The sequence below is a fragment of the Castor canadensis genome, chromosome 8 (genome assembly GCF_047511655.1).
Source record: "Castor canadensis chromosome 8, mCasCan1.hap1v2, whole genome shotgun sequence".
Lineage (NCBI taxonomy): Eukaryota > Metazoa > Chordata > Mammalia > Rodentia > Castoridae > Castor > Castor canadensis.
The window spans coordinates 75,152,853-75,158,852 of record NC_133393.1 but is presented as its reverse complement, the minus strand read 5'-3'; positions in this window follow the sequence as shown (position 1 = coordinate 75,158,852).

The window sequence follows — 6,000 nt, the reverse complement described above, 5'->3', positions numbered from 1 at the left end:
TTGGATTATTCATTACTCTTGTAGAGAAACTCATGAATCCTATGACTCATTTATCAGTTGTTATAGTTTTGATATAGATTCCTTGGAATCTTTTTATATTCAAGATCATGTCCTCCAAAAATAGAGATAGTTTTATGACTTATTTTCCAATCAGGATTTTTTTTATTTCATTATTTGCATTGCTACCATGGCTTGAATCTCCAGTACAATGCTGAATGCAAAAGCAGACATCTTTGTCTTTTCCTAATCTGCAAGGAAACGATTTCAGCCTTTCCTTGTTAAATATGATGCTAGCTGGGATTCTTTTTCTAGTTGCTCTTTATCAGGTTGAGAAAGTTCTCTTCTATTCCTACTTTGTTGGATATAGTCTTTTTTTTTGTATCATAAATCCATTTGTTTTTAAAGTCAAGATTTAACAGCCAAGAATTAAGCTGTTATTTAATCAAATTGTACAATCATAATTTATGTTGAAATATTGGTGTTATTCTGAAGTTCTTTCATTTTCTTTGTAGTATGTGAACTAGTGTTGAAGTCAATTTCAAAAGATGTACTCTCAATAATATTTGAATAAATGTAGCATTATTAAAATTAGTGATTTTAGTAAATGTAGTGTTACTAAAATAAGTCTATAAAAGCAGCTGTTCAGAAAAACAATTTGCTTTTTATTTTATAGCTGTATTTCAGATTCTAGCCTTTACTCTAGTGTTGTTTGAAGCCAAGAATATTACAAATGCTTCTGCAGAAAACTTAGTAATAAAATTTGAAACATTTGTGAAAATAACCTTTATTAGGAAGTTGTTACCCGTAGCAAGTCAAAAATTGCCTTCTGTGACATCATTTACTCTAGTTCTGCTCTAAAGAGTAAAACACTACCATTTTATCCTCTCTTCTGATGGGAAAGAGTACTTGACATCAAGAGAAGTGGCTCTAATCTACCAACATAGAATTATTTCAGGCTTTCTTCCAAGAAAGGGACTGAAAATAAAAAGTTATGAGAACTTCTGCACTGCTTAAATTATTATTTTATGAATATTTTAAGGCATGTATAAATTATAATTGTAATTATTTACAAACCATTTTGATCAATACATCCTCTCTACTGAACCTTCCAAATGGAATGCTCATGTTTTTCTGGTGTTTAGAAATTGGCATAACACATGGTGAACTTCTAATTTAAATTTGAAGTTTAGCTAAATCATACTTATAAGTTTTATGAAGTTTCATTCCCACTCTGTGCTCATATTGTGTTTAGTTCTGGACACAGTGGTGAAAAACTCAGAGAGATCTGAATGTTATAGAACCTAGTATGGGGAAGGTAGATGTGAACAAATGAACAGACCATCAAGATGATTTCAGAGAGAAGATAATTCTGCAGAGATATTAGAATACCATAACATGATTTAGAGTGACTGGAACTTCTTCAAAGAGTGCAAATCATGGGAGAATGTTGTGTAGGGAAAGAGTTTAAGGAGGTTAATGGTGTGTTAGAGATAATTTACTTATTACTTGTTGCCTCTTAGGAAGTATCCCATTGCTTTTAAGGCTTATGAATGAGATGCCAAGTTGAGAGAAACATTGATGTGCAGTAATAAGGCTGTGTTGTAACTAGTTTATATTCCAAATAATCCTAACCTAAAGAATGATTATGGTGGTCATTTATATTTGCACAGTGTTTGGCAGGTTTGTAAGCAGTTTCACATGCCTTTTTTGAGCTCCAGTGCAATCCTTTGATGAAAGTAAAATCTAGTATTATTCTATTAAAAAATAGTAGGTGTGAAGAGTTTAGGTTATTCATTACACATCTATCAAGTGAATGAGCTTAAATCAGGACTACAGTTGTTTAATTAGTGCTCTCAATTTTTAAATTTAAGTTGGTTATTTTGAACGGACCAGATATTCAAGTTGAAAAACTCACTTCTGGAATAAATTTTTAGGAATACTTTTTGGTGTTACAAAGTCTCTACCACCAGTCAGGATCAGCTTCATAGTGAAACTTGTTAGAAATGCAAATTCTGTGTCCCTACATAAGACACACTAAATCAGAAACTCTAGGAGTGGGCCCAGTGATTTGCATTTTAATAAGCCCTTCAGGTGATTCTGAAACACACTAAGGTTTTAGATCATCAGTCTAGAGGATAAGTAATAGTTATTACTCTCATATTTCTTTCTTTTAAAATTAAATATAAATGTTTTAAATTTTAATTGAATTTTAACTTAATTTATATATGTACCTTATGCAAGTAAAATTTACATAAATGTGTAAATATGGTCTCATCATAAGTATTTTTCTTACTGTAGTCTTTGAGAATAATGAACTCAAAATAATGGCAAGAATTTTATTTCATTTTTTATTGTCATGCTAGGGGTACATCATAGCATTTACAAAAGTTCTCACAATATATCACACTTGAATTCACCCCCTCCTCCTTTATCCCTCCTCCCCCCATTCCTGGAATAGTTTCAACAGGTACATTTTTTCCATTTATATACATGTGTACACAGTATTTGCACCATATTCACCTTCCTACAGCTTTTCTCCACATCCTTCCCACTCCCACTGGTGCCAACTCCCCAGACAGGACCTGTCCTGCCAAGCACGAATTTTAAAGCAGTAACTTCTGTTTTTGTAAGCAGATAATGCAAAGAAAAAGATAATATAATCTATTTCTTGTAGAAATATGCTTTCCAGTGCAGTTTTATGTAGCAGAATTCTTTTCCTTGGGAATCTAATTGATAATAAAGGGAGTTATCATTAATTAAGCAAATATCACAAGGAAGTTTACTGTAGCATGGCCCATAGTAGAGACTGAGTAAAACAGGATGACTGCATATCAGGAGGGAAGGTTCAATAAATTATGGTACATCATCACATTAAAAATTTTCCCATCATTAAGAATAATCACCATGCAATAAATGCTGAGGATTTACTGTGCAGCATGATGGCTATCTGAACGATATGCATTGTTTACTTGCATTCTCACCTCTACACACACAAGCACACACACACACACACACACACAGAGGAACTGTTTGTGGTGATGTATGTGTTAATTTGCAGCAATCATTTCACAAAGTATACATATATCAAATCCTTACATTGTAAACCTTAGTTGTGTCAATTTTTAGCTTTAAAAAGCTAAAAAAAAAAAAAAGGTGAGTTGAGCTGTGTCATCTGAACTAGCAGGACTTTTATTAATTGCAGTTGTACTTTTTAAGAAAATGGACAACAGAACAACACCTTTCTGCATATGTCCATCCAGAAAAGAATGTGACAAAATGTTAGCTGAGTTCTTAAACAGCATTGCTACTGGGGGCAAGGGCAGATGACTAATAGGAATGAAGACTAAATAAAAGCCACATTTTTTATCATTACATGTTATCAATTCAGCTGCCTGTATGAATGGGTCTTCAGTCTCATCCCACCCACTCTGTAAGTGTTCCATGAGGATAGATGGGAGGCAGCATATACAGTAGTAAAAGCCTAAATTCTACAAACTTGAGGTTTTAGTCCAAATTCAAACTCAACTGCCAATGGTTACATGGCGTAACAAAGACTAGCTCTTTATGTCTTGGTTTTCTCTTATGTAAGTGAGGATAACAGCACCCAGCTCGCAAGTTTATCATGAGAATTAATGTAATTAAAATGCTGACACCTATGCTTATCTCTGTACTACATGAGTTAATATATGAGTTTACTATACCAATTACATTGCAAAATATTTAGTTTTATATAGCTTGTATAACAAGTATAGTAACTATGAATATTATTAAATCATGTATGGAAATCATAACACAGACCTGAACACAAAACAGGTACTCAGAAGTTAGTGTCTGCTCTTGAGATATAAATGGCCACCTTCTATCTCATCATAGGACATGTTCCCTTGCTACAACCTGCTCTCCCTTTTCTTCCCTGTGAATAAAGAACTATTTATCAGGTTCTACTATAAACCTTGGTATTTTTGAAACAAGTAGCTAAAGTCTTTTATTGCTAATGAATCTAAGGGGAAACACATAGACTTAACAAAATATAAATGAACTCATTTGGCAAACATTTATTAAATGGCTATTATAGCTGATACAGTGCAAGACATTTGAAAAAAGAGTACTGATATAGAAAGAAAGGTTCACTTCCTTCCAGAGTTTGAACAAGTTAATTATTTAGCTTTATGATTCATGCTAGAAAGGAGAAATAAAGGATGAAAGTAAAGTGCACCATGAATTCAGAAGAGTACAAAGAAAATAGCAAGAGACCAGGTCACATAGTTCTTTACTGGCCACACTGAAGTTACATGAAATATTTAAACACCATGGGAAGACACTGGAAAATTTTAAACTGTGGCAAAACCAGAATTTCCTATTTAAACAAACACAATTAATATGAGCTCTTATGTGAAATAACACTGAAATAACAATAAAGCAATGAAAAGCTATATACTCAAAAAGACAAAAAGAGTAGGAGAGAACACAAGAGAAGACTGAAGACATCGACAGTTTTACAAAATGGAAGCTGATGGAGGAGGAGCCAACTTGCTGAGCAGAGAGAACGTAAACTTCTAGATGCAAAAAGCAAAAAACCCAGTGATTCAGCGCACAGAATCTCAGAAAAACAGAAATGGAGGCACCTACTACTGGTTCCTCTGAAGATGCAAGTAGGGCTAAAAGCTAAAAAGGACAATTTGGTAATTCTTTTTTAGAAAATTATTTTTAACTGATAACATAAAAAGTGCATATATTAGTGGCTGCATTGTAATGTTTTGACACATGTACATACCCATATGTTACATGTGATGATTACTGAGGTTAAGCAGTTTTTCATTTACCTGTTGGATATTTGTATGTCTTCTTTTGAGAAATAGCTATTTAGGTCTATTGACTTAATGGGGTTATTTGGTTGTTTTGCTTTCAAGTTTTTGGAGTTCCATTTATATTCTGAATGTCAATGCCTAATTAGATATACAGGTTGTAAATATTTTCTCTCATTCTGTAGGTTGTTTCTTCACTTTAATGATTGTTTCCTTGGCTGTACAGTTTTTAGTTGATGTATTTCCATTTGTCTATTTTTTAATTTTGTTTCTTGTGCTTTTGAGGTCTTGTCCAAATTCCTGAAGCATTTCACTTATGTTTTCTTCTAGGAGTTTCAAAATCTTGGGTCTTACATTTAAGTATTTAGCTCATTGCACATGATGAGAGATAGGAGTATATTTTCATTCTCTGGTATATGGACATCCAATTTTCCCAGCACCATTTATAGATTGTCCTTTCTCCAATATATGTTCTTCACATAAAAATCTGTTGACCGTAAATGTGAGGTTTTATTTCTTGGCTCTCCATTTTGTTCCATCAGAATGTTTCTGTCTTCATGCCAATGCCAAGCTATTTTGATAACTTCAGTTTTGTAGTACATTTTGAAGTTGGGTAATATGGTGCTTCCTACTTCATTCCTTTTGTTCAAGATTGCTTTGGCTACTCACAGTTATTTATAGAGTCATATGAATCCACGAATAAATAAAAATAACAATTTTCAAATTGTTATTTTTCTAGTTCTGTGAAGAATGTCTTTAGTACTTCAGTAGGGATTCTATTGAAAATATAGATTGATTTGGGTAGGATAGACATTTTGGCAACACTGATTCTTCCAATTCATGAATATGGTACATCTTTCCACTTTTTTGTGTGTCCTTTCCAATTTCTTTCAGCATTATAAATTTCACTGTACCCCTTGAGCCACTCCACCAGCCCTTTTTTGTGATGGGTTTATTTGAGATAGAGTCTCACAAACTATTTGCCTGGGCTGGCTTTGAACCAAGATCCTTCTGATCTCTGCCTCCTGAGTAGCTAGGATTACAGGTGTGAGCCACCAGCACTGGGCTACAATTGGCTCTTAAATGTGAAAAAAAAATAAGTGACTTTACTACTAATAAAAGAAAAACATCAAAAATAAAAAAAAAAAAATAAATTTCACTGTATATTTGTCATCTCTTTAATTAAATTAATTCC